The 17,306-nt window shown below is 46.4% G+C and overlaps 1 protein-coding gene across 1 annotated transcript in view; it reads left to right on the forward strand.

Moving 5' to 3' along the window:
• The window catches only part of Iqck (IQ motif containing K), a 115,897-nt gene that overhangs the window by 96,853 nt on the left and 1,738 nt on the right, over positions 1–17,306 (forward strand). The gene's annotated exons all lie outside the window — the stretch shown is intronic.

Genomic DNA, 17,306 nt, shown 5'->3' on the forward strand with positions numbered 1-17,306 from the left:
ACAGCTAGCTGTGCAGTGCTTGTGGGCTTGAATCTTTGCTGATCTTCACTTCCCTGAGAGAGGCACAGCTGAGAACTGCATTCCTCCTGCTGACTCCAGCTGAGGCTGAGGCCTGGCTGTGTCTGCTAGGCGGTGCCACCACTGCTGATTCATGTTTGCTATCCTGACTCTACCAAACTGGACGGCTGGTGTATCTGTGAAGTGTTTGCCAGTGGATCGAGCTGCTACTGCTAGCCTGTGAACTGAACTGTTGATTTCCACACAACACAGACAAGAGCTGCTCCAAAGAACTTTTCTAAACAGGTTCACTTCCCCGTATCCTTTCTTTCCCACTACCTCTGGTGGGCAGTGGGATAAAAGGGAGATTAAAGCGTTTAAGAACTATCATTAAAAATAGATTTTGAAAAAATTAAGGTTATGTTCTATAACATAGTTCAAAAAGCCCACCCCCACAACTTGTCTTACGATATGCCTCTTGGAGTTGGAACTGTCTCTTCTTCATAGCACAGGACATAAAGAAATATGTGGCTGCACAGGGTGTAGGAAATGACCCTGGCTAGCCAGGCCCTGTTCCCCAGCTTTGGATAGAGCATCTGCTAGGTTTTAGATGGAGCTGTGTTCATTCCTTTGTAAACTCCCTCTCGCTGTGGGATGGGTTTAGCTTGGCTGTCGGTAGTCGTTTTAACCTATGGAGTCCCTGGAGTCATTTCTACTTTGCTACAGCAATTTTACTCAGATGGAACTCACATGGCTCACAACTCATTTAACCCCCTTTTTATTTGTTTGTTTTGTGTGTTGTTTCTAGGGCTCCACTAGACAGGAACGACCCCGACAGCAAGGATGAGCTGGTTTCTGCTCCTCCCTTCTTCTCCATTCCCCACCTTCTCCCCTTCCTCCTCCTTCCCCTCCCATCTCCTTCCTTCCATGGATGATTTAAGCACTCTTCCACTGTGCTATATCCTCAGCCCCACCCCCTCTCTATTTCTTTTTCTTCTATTATTTGAAAGTTCCTTCCTATATATAACGAGGAGTGCCCCCCCATGCACATACACTATGTTTGGACCCATCGACCCCAGCACGGTGCCCACTCCTGTTTTAGTTTTCTACAGTGCAGTTCCAGCTATTGACCTCTCTTTTGATGACCCACAGTCTCTATAGTGGTAGCAAGGGTCCCTCCCAGTCACCGTGTGCTTGTCTGGAAGCAAGCACACCACTTGCGGCACTTCAACCTCCTCATCTTCACACACTCCTCTGAAGCAGACAGTTGATCACATCTTATGGATAAGGAAACTGAGTCACAGAGAGGCTGAACATTATACCCAAAGCCACAAAGCAAAAGGGTGACCCCAGAGTCCTCCCTCTCCCCCTCATATTGCTTCACTATGTGGCTGTCACCTATGGAGTTACAGTGCTTAGGGGACCTGAAGGTGTTTCATAGAGCATCTGTCAGGATCCTGCCTCTGATTCCATTGCCAAGGGCATAAAGCACATGGTCCTTTAGGCCTTAAAGAGCAACAGTACCACCTGCCAAGTGGCTCCACCCCCAACCCCCCACCCCCACTCTGTGAGTTTGTTGACTCACGGTATTCACCCTTACAATCTAAATTTAGAACCCAAACAGCTAAAGTGTCTGCCAGTTTTCAGATCCGACTCTCATTAGTTTGAGCTTGGATGCATTTAAAGGCACAGAGCTAAGGAGCCTGGACCTTACAAAGCACAGACTGGTTCCTTTTCCTATCCTTTAATACCTGCCCACTCACCAAATCTGTGAGGTTTCATCATGAGAAGGGAAAAAAACCAAAGTATCAAAGATCTTCAGCTCCTCCCTCCACTTGCTCCTACTCCACAGGAAATCTTGACAGAGCTTTGTGTGTCTCCATTCAAGGAGGAGGCTCTGGTTGACACTCAGGGCCTTGCAGTTTGTCCTGTTGTTACTGCCAGCATTGCATTCACCTCATTCCCTTTTACAACATTCATAAATTTATCAGGAAGATCGTCTGGTAATGGCAGAACTACAGGAGCCACAAGAACGGCATCAGGAGTGGGGCCAGAGGTCATTGTAGCTGCAACCTTGAGCCACACGTGAACTTTCCTGATAGTTCAGCTTTTACCTATAAGCCCGGCTATAAATACAGGAGTTGATTTAATGTTCCCACAAATCCTCACTGGCTGTGTGACAGTAAACATGCTACTCAGCCTCTCTGACCTTTGGTTTCCTCATCTGAGCAATGGACATTATATCCCCACCCCCATTTTAGAGAGACTCAGATGAGATAATACCCATGTTTAAGCTTCTTTTCCTGATTCTGTGATATCTATATCTATAGATATAACAAAAACAAACAAACAAAAACCAACCAAGACAACTTTCATACAGGAGAATGAGCTTTTATTTTGACTTACAGATCCAGGTACAGTCTGTCATGAAGGAGAAATCATGACCACAGGAGCCTGAGGGACCCTGTCTCATTGTATATTCAGCCAGGAAGCAGAGATCAATGACTGCTTGGGCTCAGCTCATTTTCTCCTTTTTGTACAGTCCAGGATCTCACCCACTGTGGGCAGATCTCGCACATGTATGCTCACAGGCCCATCTCCCAGGTGATTCTAGATTTTATCATGTAGACAAAAGAAGCTGACCGTTACGGCATGCAACCATTAGGAATGATGCTACCGTAGGCCTCATTCACAAGGTTCCTTGTAAGCATGCATGTCACTTCTCTTGGTTATATGTTTAGGAGTGGAATTGCTGGGCCATGTGCTAACTTTAGTGTCCCCCCCCCCAAGAACTCCCATAGTGCTCTCCAGCTGAGAAAGGTCACATGCCCACCAACCATGTGGGAAGGTGTTTCTACATGAACGTGGCTGTCACTCAGTATTTTCTGTTAGATTACAGTCATTGCAGTGGGTGTCAGATGGCATCCCATTGTGGTTTGATTTGTAGTTTTTAGTGACTAACGCCGTTGAGGATCTTTTCTGAGCGTGCTGGTCATTACTATGTCTACTCTGTAGAAATAGAACTTTTGTCCCTTTAAATGGGGTTGTTTGTATTAATTAGTAAAAGGTGTGTGTGTGTGTGTGTGTGTGTGTGTGTGTGTGTGTGTGTATTGTGCATTCAAGACCTTTATCAAATACACGATTTCAATTCTGTGGGATATGTTTCCTCCCCTGCCCCTTTGCAGAACTAAATAGCCAGCCATTAGCACAGTGCTAAGAATTCCTGGTTTTGTTTTTTTTTTTTTTTTTTTTTTTTTGAGTCCTAACTTTAGTTACAAAAGATGAAAGATGGAAACAAGAAGAGATTAAAAAAAAAAAAAGTGGTCAGTAAGTGTCTATTGGGTGAAGAAGCCAAGAGATAAAGGCCCACTCCATCTTCTGCATGTGGGCTAAACTCTGGACTGCAAAACCACGGCAACAGAATTCTGACTTAGAGTCCATGGACGTGCACCTCAGCTTCCTGTTTATGAATGAATTTTCCAAACTGAATCCTAAACTACACAGAGAGAAGATATACTTCTTCTGACAGGATGGTCTGTCCATAAACTTCTCTCACTTATACTTGTGGCCTCTCTTGTCTAGATCTAGTGTAAACTGAGTGTAAACAATTTATGCTTTTCTGGCCTCAAATGTCATCATAAATTAGGGGTAGCCCCAGATCCTAGGAATGCATCCAAGGGAGGAAGGAGGTCGAACAACAGCTGTCATCACTTCCTGTTTCCTGATTTGGAGTGCAGGGTGACTGGTGCCTTCCCAAGCTCCAGCCTCCATGACCTCCCTGCTCTCATGGACCTCATCTGCATGTGTGGGTGAAATCCACCATCCTTTCGTAAATTGCTTTCCTCTGGCTGTTAGATTCACAGCAGTAGCTACAGATGGCTCAGTAGCAGCTCACTGGACTGAAGTATTGAGGAGACACAGGAGAGATAAATCATCCTCTGTAAGGATGTGAGCTTGTGTGGAGAGAAATGGGTCACTCACCTTAGTGAGTGAAGATATTCACATTTTCCCTTCAGGGTACTGGGGCTCCCTTAGAAGGAATTCGGTATTTGAGACCTTGGGATGTTAGTCCTATCCTGCTCTGATATCTGATGAGTCGAGTTTCTAAGTTTTAGGGTTTTTTGCTCTGAGCCCTGACTGCTCTGAGATCTGAGTCAGATGAACAAATAGAGGCTGGGGGTGTAGCTCAGTTGGATAGAGTGCTTGCCTAGAGTCTATCCCCAGTACCTTATGAAATCAGGCACTATGGCCCATGCCTATGATTCCAGAACATTGGGTAGAAGCAAGGAGATCAGAAGTTCATGGTCACCCTTAACCACTTAGTAAGTCTGGGATATATGAATCTCTGACTCAAAAAAGATGAGCAAATGCTGCCTCAAAATCCCTGAGTGTGGGTGGAAACGATTATTTATTACCTTGCCATACTTGTGAAGATATTTAAACATAAGCTTGTTTCCACTTCTCTTAAGGCAGAGCATAGTATGTATAGCTTCTGCCAGGCTGTGGACATGCTGCTAGACTGTAAATGTTCTTGGGATGCCTCGGATGTTTCTAAAGGCTCAATCTTGGCCCTGGCAGCTGAGAGTGCAGAGCTAAATAAAAAGCTCCAGGCAGTGGCTGGCTGGGCTTGCCTGTGTTCATTCATGCCTGTGACGTGCTAAGTTCTAGAAGACATCAACTCTCAGAGGCCAATGTAGTAGGCAGTGAAATTCCAGTCTTCATGTAATTTAACTAATTGCAAAAAGGATCTTGCTGTGTATACTGAGGTATAGGAAGAAAGTATTATCAAGTAGAGACACAAATTCACATGAATGATACATAAACCACAGCTTGCCCAAGAATCTAAAGAAGTGTATTGAAATACTGGTTTTAAGTGCTACATTTTCCATATTTTCCATTTCTCTGATGACAATTGTATTCTTCATATAATCCATAAATGGCCTTATTGAATATGTACCATGTGCTGTGTAGTGTGTGCCATTGTATTTTAGCCCTTGCATTCTATAGAAAGCTTTTCAGCAACCCGTATTAATTAGGTTTATCATCCTGAGACTGTAACAAAATACCTGAGATAATCAACTTACAAAAAGAAAAGGTTTATGCTGGCTCATAACTTCAGAGGTTTCCATCTGGGGTCAGTTGTTCCTGTTGCTTTCATGCTGGGAATTGTGTGGTAGAGCAAGCTTGACTGGATGTCAAACAGAAACAGAGATGGGGCCAGGGTAGCAGTGTCACCTTCAAGGAGAGGCCCACTGATGTAACTTTCTTTTACTAGATCTTACCTCCTGAAAGTTGCACCACCTCTCAATAGAGCCATGGCCTGGGGCACAAATCTTTGTCACCAGGGATTGGGGGTAACATGTCTCTAACTGTAGCACATTCCCATTGCAGATGGAGGACACAGGCTTCTTGGCTTGAGATACTTGTTCAGGTTCCCTGGCTGATAGACACTAGGACTCCACGCCAGACCTCCCTTTCTATATTTGGAGGACTGCATGCATACTTTGATGTATTTTCCTCCCCAGTAAGGATGCAACTTTTCCTGCCTTATGAAAGCAAGCCTTTGGGGCTGAGACTGTAGGTGAGTTGGTAGAAACCTTGCCTAGCATGCATTAGGTTTGATCCTTTTGATCCCAGCACTGCCAAAAGTTCCAGAATTAAGATCCTTCCCAGGGTCAAAGTAGGAATTCCCTGATTCTGTTTTAATGTAACCAGCTTTGCCACCCCAAGATCAAATGTGCCCATGTAGAATGAACACGGCCTCCAAGGAGGTGGAGCTTTGAGTTGGCTGCGGGGGCATTGTTTAGAAGTCAGCAGCAAAACGCTGCAATTAATCCACCCTGGAGCTATCATTGCTGCCATTGCCTCCTGGCTTCTAGGTTGACTCAACTCTCCTAAAAATAACACAGTCCAACATCTGGTAAATCTACCGGCCCACTGACATTCACGCTGAAAGCCAACACTTAGCTCTCTGCAGAAAGACCCGCTCCCACTCTCCTCTTGTGCCGTGGAGGCAAGAGAGCACAGGGCTTTCTCTTTCCTTTCTAAGTTTTACCTGTATTCTTCAAATTTCCTAAAACTGTATTGATATTCTAATGGAAAAAACAGTTTCTCTTGGAAAACAAGCTGGGAAGAGGAAGGGCTTGGGAGAAGGGAGAGGACAGAGCACATGAGCAAAGCCTACCATATACAAGCACGACAATGTCAGTGTCCACTGTCATCTCTACAGCTGGCGCATGCTAATGAGAGAAGACATCAGCAAAACAGAAACGTCCATTCTACACTCTCCTCTTCTCTAACCTGCCCGACTCCAACTCTAAGAACTATGAAGGCGCCAACTGTGGCTTTTACTTTTCTTGTCTTGTTTTTCTCTATGGCTTTTCCTTCATGGCCTAAGTGTGATGGGCTTGTGCCATCGTGACAGGAAACCCATGGATTGCTTACCCCCAGGGAGAGACAAGTGTGACCCTTGCTCTGTGACTTGGGACGAATCCCTGACCCTCCCTTTGCCTCCATTTCCCCCACAGCACAGATGTCCCCAGGGCACGTGTGAGGATGGCACAAATGACAGACAGGCAGAGAGCTCTGAGCAGTGTCCGGCGCCTCATGATGGATATTTCTCGAGGAACTCCGAGAGAGTCGCTGCTAGCATTTCTAGGGTCCCCCGGACCTGCGGAGGCCTGTCATGTCACTGTTGGGTTTTTTTCCTGAAGACAAGGCCTCTGGGTGGCTCAGGCTTGGAGTGGGGTTTGTGCTCCTCATGCCTCAGCCTTCCAAGAACTGGGACCACGGCCATGAACGGCCATGAGCAGCGTGTGAGTCTTGACCTTACAAGATCTTCAGATGATTGTACCCCATCTTATCTTCCCCAGTTTCCTGATTTTATTTTATATTATACATATTTATTTAAAGCTGCCAGCCTTTTCATCTAAGTCTTCCCATCCTTTTCTTTTTTAAGAATTATTTTTGACAATTTCTTCTGCATGCAGGCACTTGGTCCACGTTCCTCTACCCTGTTCCTTTCTCATATTCCTGTCCTACAGCTGTGGGCCTCTTCTCCACCCTCCATGTCCTGCTTCTGCTTTGATGCCCCACTTTTTCTCTACCTTCCTCCCTCCCTCCCTCCCTCCCTCCCTTCCTTCCTTCCTTCTAGGACAGGATTTTCCCGTTGTAGCCCTGGCTGTCCTGGAACTCACTCTGTAGACCGGGCTGGCCTTGAACTCACAGAATTCCACTGCCTCTGCCTTCCGAGTGCTGGGATTAAACAGCATGGGCCACAACACTGGGCCACAGATGCCTTACTTTTGTTTGTGTGAAGCCTTCTGTGGGTGGTGACAATGACTGCAGCAGTCTTGCCATATCCAGAGGACAGCGCTTTGTAGTGCCCCCCTCCAGCTCCCACAGTCTTTGCACCCCCTATTCCACGATGAGTTTCCTGGCCTGGAGATGGGTGACATGGATACCCCATCAGGTCCAGGCATTCTGCATTTCTCTGTTCTCAGCAGTTGACAAGTTACCATCACCCACTATGAAAGAGCTTCTCTGACTTTCAGTGGCGCAGTCTCTGGGTACAAACCTAACTATGCAGGAGGCACGCTAACTCCACATACACTTAGTAAACATCATAGGAGATCCCGCACAGCCTGTGCCCTCCCTAGCTATAGGCCTTTGCTCTCCTGAGGGTGGGCTTCCGTTCCAACAAGGGAACAGTTGGTTGCTCTGTATCCGTGCTAGCACTGTTGGGCCTGAGGGCACATCATGGCTGGCAGGCTGGTATTATTGAGCATGTGTTTCTAAACCGAGTTAGGTTACTGATAGCTTTTCTCCCCAACAACTTTGGTGCAAGCTAGTCATTAGGCACAGCATGACCAGCTCAGCTCCAGCTTGACTTCATGGTGTCCTATAGCTTAAGTGTATGTTGTCTCCACCAACAGGATCTTACCATTTAGTCCTGGTAGGCAGTCAGGGGCACTGGCAATAACAACTCTGAGCAGAGGTATCCAGCCCCTGGCACTGGGGTTTAGACTTAGCACGTGGCTTCTATGTTTTTGTGGCTGAGGCAATTAACAGGAGGATGCGCCAGTCATCACATTCCACACACTGAGCTCCTGCATGTGTCTACACCTCATATCCACCACCCGGATTAAGATGGAGAACATGCTGAACTCCCAACAGACTCCTTCAGGCCTCTCCCATCCCTGCTACGTAGCTTCTCTTCTGACTTCAGTCTCCACAGAAAAGTTTGCTTAGCCTCACATTTTCTGTTACTTGAAAACATAGCAACCCACCCTTTTGTACATGGCTTCTTGTGCTGGACTTTTTGTCCGGGAGGTCCAGATTTATCATTCAGAGAGTGTTAGACGACTCTTTATTGCTGTGACATGTTCTTCGGAGTATCTCACAATTTATATGCCCATTGATTTATTGATAGGTCCTTGTGGGAAATGTTGGCACTTTGCCTGCTGTCAGATGTCTTCTGTTGGCTGTAGATTTTCATTGGCACCTGTGGAGTTGCAGAGTCAGGGGTGGGGGTGTTCATGTGCTTGATTCCAAGCCATCTTGGCCACTCTATGTCGCATCTCCATCTGTGATGGGTGAGCATTCAACTTGCCCTGTATTCCCCCATCACTGCGTGTGACATGTCTTCTTCAGTGTACACGTTCTGGTATATACTGGTCTCTCTCACTGTCCATCATCTACCTATCTATGTCCCTGTCCACCACTGGAACACCGTTCCATTCCTGAACTCAGTTATGCTGTGGGGACCTGGCGGGTCAACGTGACAGAGCAGTCTTCACAGGATGAGCACTTGGGCTTGGACCTTTCCAGAGATCAACCTGTGACAGACCATGAGTTTGGAGCGCACATTCCAGAACAGCTACCTGCTTCTGCCTCCTGAGAGCTGGGACTAAAGGCATGGGGCACCCCAGCTACTGTTACTGTGTACCTGCTGATTTCCCTGTGCATCTTTGTCTGGAAAATCCATTCTCATATTCTCTCTGTCTCTCTGTCTCTGTCTCTCTGTCTCTGTCTCTCTCTCTCTCACACACACATACACACACACACACACACACACACACACACACACACACACACCATCCAGTCTGATATATTTTCATAAGATTTCTTTAGAAAGAAAGCTCACCCTCAGGACTAGGGAGATGGCTCAGTCAGGAAAATGCTTGATGTAAAGACATGAGGCCCTGAGTTTGGATCTCTAGCACACACATAAGTCCAAGCAGGACAGTGTGTGCCTGTAAGCCCAGCCCTGGAGAGGTGGACACAAGAGGATCCCAGTAGCTTGCTGGCCAGCCAATCCAATTGACTCAGTGAGTTCCAGAACAGTGAGAGATGCTGTCTCAAAACACGAGGTAGTGAGCAATTGAGGGAGCCATGGAATATTGACCCCTATCCTCCACATCCATGAGCCCACACCTGCACAATCACACATGTACATAGACACATCACACATGAGAAAAGAAATAAAAGAAAAAGAATACCCAACCAAGGAAGCAGCCCACAGCGGGTGCTTTAGAACCGAGGAGAGTGAGCATTCTCCGTGTTCTCTTTAGTCTCCTTGTCCTCCTTCCATTTCATCTATGGTCAAGTCTTTCTTTCTTTTTTAAACCATAGCTGAGAGCCCATGTGATGACTGGGCAGAGGCTGCGGCTGTAATTTTGTGGGTAATGACTGTGATTTTGTACAAGGTAGGCACACTTAAGGGGTAGACTACAGAGGCTTCACCAGTAACAAAGGCAAAGTGGGAGCCACTTGTTCTAAAAGGAGATCATGACTGTTTATATTTAGAAAAAAAGTGTGTGTGTGTGTGTGTGTGTGTGTGTGTGTGTGTGTCTAGTTTCTACCTCCCTTCTGCCTTCCCTTTAGAGGTATCACCATGGCTGGATGGCATCTTTACATCATCCTTGTGCCCTCCAAGATGTTAACTTGGCATTCAGAAATTTATAATTTATCTCACCATCAAAGCTGACCTGCCGTGTCTCCTCTATGGCATTCCTCCTCATTTCTCAAACTTTGTGAAGTCATTACACTCCTAATGGCACCCCCACATTTATTAGTGACCAGATGCCCAACTGACTTTAGTTCTGTTGCTGTGATAAAATGTCCTGACTAAAGAGCCTTAAGGGAGAGGGTTTCTTCTGGCTTACAGCCCATCATGGCATGGGGTCAAGGCGCAGGAGCCTGAAACAAGGGGTCACTCAGCACCCACAGTTGGGAGGCAGAGAGCAATGGGATGCATGCTGCTGGAGAGCTTGCTTTCTCCTTTATTTACAGTGCAGGCTCCCTTGGCTAAGGATGCTATTGTGCATAGTGGAAAGGTCTTCACTCCTCAGTTATCATAAATCAAGATAATCTCCCACAAGCATGCCCAGAGGGCGTCTGCCCCAGGAGATTCTAGGTTTCAAGTTGACAACTGAGATTACCCATTGCAGGAATCATTTCTCAGTTGCTGGCTGTTCTTGGGACATCTGTGATGGTTATAACATAGCCCTGAATGCCTTTGCTCCAGCAGATGGAAGTTGCACCTTTTATTGTAGGAATTTGTTGCCCTCATGAGAAGTGTATGAGACTTTAATCCTGTTGGGGCTAAGGATATGAATATAGAGGCCAGACCATCTAGAGTATGATCTCGTACAAATTACCTAATCTGTTTATGTTCTCAGTTTCCCTGTCTGTAAAAATCAGAGAGAGCAACCTCACTTTGACTTAGTACATGTCAATACTTCAATAAGAACCACACTTTTTTGTTTTTGTTTTTGTTTTTTAATTTATCTGGAGAATGGACTTTGATTAAGGAAAAGAAGAGAGGGGGAGAGAGAACACACTGGGGTTAGGAGTGTGGCTCGGTTGGGAGAACACTTGCCCGGTCTTCACAAAGCCCTAGGTCCAGTCCTCAGCACTACACTGGATGCAGTAGTACATATCTGTAATCCTAGCACCCAGGAGGTTGAGGGAGAAGAATAGGGAATTCAAGGCCATCTTCAACTACTTAACTAAATTCCAGGCCAGCCTGGGCTATAAGAGACCCTGTCTTTTGTTCTGATTTAAATTAATTTTCTAAAAAATCAAATAAACACTGTTAACTTCTGATAAAAATTGCTGAGTGGAGAGGGTGACCCTGTCCTTTCTGTGACTGCAGGCCCCACACTCCTGGGGACTCTCCTTGCTCCTTGAGGGAAAGTTCAAAGAAGCTGCTTCTCCCTGCTGTGTGACCCCTGGGGACTTAAGTCCCAGAGCCTCTCTCTCTTCCCACATACATCAGAAGCTCCCTGAGGGAGAGACTTTGCCCTGAGGAGGACAAGCGAATGCAGGTGATGAACCCAATTAGACTCAACTGCAAAGGCAGCTGTTCTCACACTTGACCCCCATGGTTGACTCAGTAGCCAGTGAATGAGACGCTCTTTCCCTAGACTGGTATAGGCAAAGCTGATCCCCAGACTGGCATCTGGAGACCCTTTGGAAAGTCTGGGGTGGGTCCCTGGACTCTGGTATGTTGCCCAGGTGAGCAGGCATGGTTTGCGGTCCCACATTCCCTCCTTTGACCCTAAGGCCTCCTCCCTCTCCATCACAAGCTGTTGGCTGTGGCGGTTTCTCTGGGCTGTGACCTCTCAGCTGCAGTACTGGAGTAGGAGAGGATGGGAGAGCGCTAGAAATGGAGCCTCATTGGTATGCAAGCCTCTCTTGTCACATTGCCACTAAATAGGAGCTGAAGAAGGGCTGGCGCATCTCTCTGGGATTTTCCACTCCTCCTGGCCCTTCCGGAATTGGCTGGATATCAGCATGCCAAGGGGACAAGGACAGGACAGGGGCACTGAGGCGACGTCTGGTAAATAATCTCTAAGGTAGAAAGTGGGTTCTTCTCTCTACCTCCCCCACTCCCCCAAGCCCCCCTTTCCAGAGCATCTTTACAGGGCTGGATCCTGCAAAGACTGGAAGGACTAAGACCCCTTGGAATACAGGTGATTGATTGAGGCAGCGTCTCACTGCGTTGGGACTTATGCAACCCTCCCCACCTTACTTTTTTCAGTAGCAGAGACTGTAGGTATGTTCCACCGCATCCAAGAATTCTGTTTACTTTTTAGCAAAGTAGTCCTTACATAGAGTCCTCATGCTCAAAAGATACAAAAGGCAAACCGGGGGCATCAGTGGACACCCCCAGCCTGGGCCACACTCCTGTATCCCAGCAACACTCAGGACTTGTATGGAGGAGGGGAGGGGGCATCCCCAGTAGGCTTATGCAGTATAGGATTTTAAGTATTGTCTGTTCACTGATGCATGACAGGTGAAAATTAGAGCAACCAAGAATGTACTTTTCTGGTCCTTTACTGGCTTTGTGATTTCAACTAGCGTATGTCCTATCTTTGTTTTTTTACTTCTAGAGATGGGTGGTAATAAAACATATGAGCTATAGAGTGAACACTCATGTAGCTGCCACCACCCAGAGGGAGACACTGGCAACTCTTTCTTTTCTCCTTTTCTTCCTTCCTTCCTTCTTTTTTTGGGCGGGGTGGGGTGGGCAAGGTTTTGCTATGTACCCTAGGCTAGCCTTGAACCTGTGATGTGTTTGATTCCATCTCCTGAGTAATGGGATTAAAGATGTACATCACCATGTCTGGCTCATCAACACCGGTGAGTTTCTTCCCTGGGCAGTGAAGCCATGTGCCTGCTCTTGTGGTACTCAGAGTTCCTCACTAGAGTGCTTCCCTCAGCACCAAGGTTTGCTATAACCAAGGCTATGCTCTGCACTGTTCTGAGCCTACCATGCAACTCCCCTTCAGTAGGCTAACCCAAGCTGGAGTATAGTGCAGTGGTTCATTCATGCTCACTGCTCTGTAGAATCTCTCACTGCTCCAGAGCATACAGTCTGTTCTCCTGTGGGCTGATGGTAATTTCCTGTCTTCTGCTGCTGTGAGATGGTATTTACTTAGTTACTTTTGCCTGTGTATCTGTGTGTTTGTATATGCATGATTTTGTATTTGTATAGGTATAGGTATGAAAGTGTGTGTGTGTGTGTGTGTGCACGCGCGTGCACGCACGCACACATGCACATTTGGAGGCCTGATCACTCTAACTTAATTGAGGCAGAGTCTTTCACTGAACCTGGATCCAGTCAAGTGATCCCTGGTGATCTCTGCTACCAAGCCCACCTGACTTTCATGTGGGTGCAGGCTCTCTAAATTCTGGTCCTCTGGTCATCATGCTTGTTCAATAAGAGCTTTAACCAATCTCCCAAGCCCCATGCTGTAAGTGTGATTTTTATTCTCCTGTAGTAAGTGTTGTCTTAGAAGTTAACTGCCTCTGTCTGCCAGCCTAGGCCCAGTCCTGGAAGCTTCTAGCCTCCATACAATCTAATCTAGGCCTAGAATGTTTTCAGCCTCTGAGACTTACTGGGGAATAAGATCACCCCTCCTAGTTCTTTTTGAGCTCTGTGGGGCTGGTTCAACTCAGCTGTTCTGGCTCAAACTCCTCTCCAAGTTGACTGATTCAATCTGGCTTCTCTCTCTCCCCTGTCTGTCTGTCTGTGTCTCTCTCTGCCTTTGACTTTTTGCTCTGCTAGGCCCCAAACTAACTCTAGCAGTCTGTTCTGATTTTTCTGGCTCCTTCTCATTCTCTGGTTTGTCTGTCTTCACCTGTCTAGCTTGTTCTCTATTTAACCTGTCTGTAAAACTCTCCTGGTAAGCCTGCCTCCTCCCCTCTCTCTGCTGCTCTGCTCTCTTAAGTAGCTCCCCTTTCCTCTCTCTTATGGGAGTTGGATATATCCTATTCTGTCAAATCTTTCTCTGATTTGTCACTTTGTCTATCATTCAATGAGATATCACTTTCAAACATGAGTGCTTCCTTCTACAAACTTCTACAAAGTGCTTCCTTCTTCATTATTTGGGATTAGAGGCATGTATGTAGTAAGGGCGTGTCTGATTTTTAGCCAGAGGGAGTAAAGATATGTGCTAAGAGCTGAGCCACATCACAACTGGAAACAGTTTTGTTTTTGTTTTTCAGTAAATAACACAATCTTGGGCTTCACAGCAACGTTATGCTGTGAGAATTTAATTCTCATTGAGTGGTTCATGCCTATAGAGCAGAGCCTTCAGCACAACACAACAGATGTGGTGTCGCCTGTATTTGTCATAGACTCCATTTCCTTTGCCAACATATTTTTCCAATATGCTTGCTCACCTGGAAGAGATTGACAACTCTGGGTGGGGCCAGGAATGGGGATGGTTCAAGCTCCCAGATGATTTCACCGTAAGGCCACACCTCTGTGTTTACTTTCAGCCCCCTCAACTCTAGACAGTCGCTTGGCTGTCTGTTTTGAAGAAATGTCTCTAGCTCAGTCCTGTCCCCTCAGCTCTCAAGGTGTCCCTGTGATGCTGGGGGGTGGGGTGGGGGAAGTTCTGGCCTTTTCCAGAGCAAGGGAAGAGAGTAACTAGCGGCAAAGAGGCAGAGAGGGATGGGCAGGGCTTGTTAAAACCCGGGACAGAGGCACACAGGTGGATCCTTCAGGTATAGCTGAGGAAAGTTTAAGGAAAGCCAAGGGCTGGGAATCCTTCCCAGAAACCAAGTCTTGCCTTCATCCACTAACAGCACCCTGTGCTTACCTGACAGTTGTAGATCAGTTTAATTGGAGGCTCACAGGAGCCACCATGATGCATCAGGCTGTAGGCTCTGAGGGTCTTGTAGTCAAGTTTCTTTAAAGAGATTTTAACTATAGTGTCTATTTTCAACTCTAACTGAATATTAGTGGCATACAGGAACTCCTACGAATGCCTGGGTCCCAGGACATTGACAATCACAATTTCTGGGGTGAGGCCCAGACACTTGGAAAATGACCATGTGGTTCTTATATGGACTCTGGGTATAGAACCTGTTGTCTACAGGCCAAAACCTGTAACTGGCATCCATCAGAGTTACTTGGGAGCTTGTTAAAATGCTGGCCCTGGGCTGCTCTCTGTATAACTGGATTGGGCCTCCTCTTAGTTTTGTTTACTGTTACTATGATAAAATACCCAGACAAAAGCAATGTTGGATTTATTTAGCTCATAGTTCCAGGTTACCGCTGTAGAGAAGTCACAGCAGCAAGAGGCTAGTCACATTCAGGAGCAGAGAGCAGTGCATGCGTTCAAGCCACCAGCTCATTCGCTTCATCCAGTCCAGGCCCAGGCATAAAATAACACTGTCCATTTTCAGGGTGTATCTTCGCACTTTAGTTAACCTAATTAACCCTCAAAGGAATGCCTGAAGTCCAGCCTAGCCTAGACAACCCTTCATGAAATTCCTTTCCCAGTATGTAGATTATGTCGTTGACAATTAAAACCAACCATCATTGGCCTTGAGTTTGGAACTAACAGCCTTCTCCACTGGACACTCCCTTGACCACACTTGAGAACCATCTCACAGGTCTGAAGTTCCACTTGATGCTGGGCAAGGTCACCTTGTGTGTCCCAAGGGGATCCAGTGCAGTCCTGCTGTGTAATTATTGTTTGTCTTCCTGCCTGCATGGGCATCAAGCCGGTGGCTTGAAATGGGCCCTAAACAAGGTAGACACTACAGACAAAGACTTTACTTACCAGACCTTACTTACCGAGCACTTTCTCAGTCATAATCTGTACAGCCCAGGCTGAGCCAGAGGCATGAGGGAGGGAGGGGAGGCTACTGAGACAAATGCAGAGCATTTCTAGCTTTGAAGGACAAGTGTCACTGTTAATAGTCTCTAGAATCCTAAATGCATATTGCATCATCATGTGATTTTCTGTATAGCCGAAAAAAGAGGTACATCTCTACATGTAATTACATTTTAAATTATTTATTTAACTATGTGTGTTATGTGTGTGCACATATGTGCATGCACAGGAATGTATGAAGTCTGGAGAACAACTCTGAGGAGTTGGTTCCCTCCTTCCACCCTGTGGGTCCTGGGAGCAGAACACAGTTCACTGGCTTTGAGGCAAATGCCTCATCTGGCATTCCCAGAGCCAGCTCACTGGCTCCATCTGTACATTTTAAAAACCATTTTTGGCTTAAAGGTTTCCAATATTAAAACTATTCTTGTTCATGTTAATACAGTTTGAGACTCCCTTGTAGTGGCTCACATCTTGAATCCCAGAACTTGAGCGACAGAGGCAGGCAGGTCTCTGAATTGCAAGCCAACTTGGACTACACGGCAGGATTCAGACCATTCCGTAGTGAGGCTTTTCTCCAAGGGAGAGATCAGGGGAGAGACCCAGACACCAGATTCAGATTTTAAAATGTTTGCATTTGAAATCTTGATTTAGGTCTCAAGTATAAAGACAGATTCACTTAGGTTTCATATTTACTCAGACATATAGTATAAACAATTTTATGGAATTTTAAAAAATGATTCTCTGCACTCAAGAGTTAAAACATATAGAATTAGCTCAGTGCAGCTTGTTCTACATTTCACATTTTGAGATTTAGGGATTCCCGCCTGTGTAATTATTATTAATAATTCAAGAAACGGGATCAGTATAGGGGCCGGATAGAGAAGGAAAGGGTTCTGGAAATCCTGGCATCTGGGGAGAGTTCCACATAGCCAAGGCTGGAAGGAGAGGAGATCTAAGGGAACCTACCCTAGAACCGGTCTCAGTAAAGCCCTGTGCAGGAGCTAAGGATGGGCTGCTCTCGGATGACTGAGGTCTAGGAGAGCATCCAGGCTACTGCCATCGAGAAATAACCCACTGAGATGATATCGGCAGTCCTCCCTCACCGTATTTATGCTCATGCCTGGGGGATGTATGCCCTTAGTAGACTGGGGCGTCATGGCTGAAACCTCTGTGCTACACAGTGACAGTCCAAAATCCAGTGCCTGATAGAAACATGGTGTAGTTCCTAAACAGCCAGGGTAGTGAACCCTCAAAAATGACCTTTCAGGCATGTACACAGGAGGGAAGTTACTAGCAGCAAAGTTAACAACTGAAGGTCTGGGTGTGGGGACGGTTCAGCTGTACACTGCGTACAGAGCTGGCATGGGGACCAGGGTTTGGTTCCATGTAATACCAAATGTCACAGTCGGGTTGTTCTTGTAGTCCCAGAGGATCCAAGGGGCTCTCCAACCAGCCTGTCTCAAAATGCAAGGCAGTTGTATCTAAGGACAACTGAGGCTGTCTTCTGACCCCCATGTGCACTCGTGCACCTAAGGCACACACAAATACAAGGTCTTTACAGGGAGGGTGTGGTTCAGTGACAGTGCTGACTTACCACTTGCTCATGAAGCAAGCCCTGGGCATGTTCCCAGCACCACAAAACAATATTAGTAATAAATAATACATTCTAAA

The sequence above is a fragment of the Mus pahari genome, chromosome 1 (assembly GCF_900095145.1).
Source record: "Mus pahari chromosome 1, PAHARI_EIJ_v1.1, whole genome shotgun sequence".
Taxonomy (NCBI): domain Eukaryota; kingdom Metazoa; phylum Chordata; class Mammalia; order Rodentia; family Muridae; genus Mus; species Mus pahari.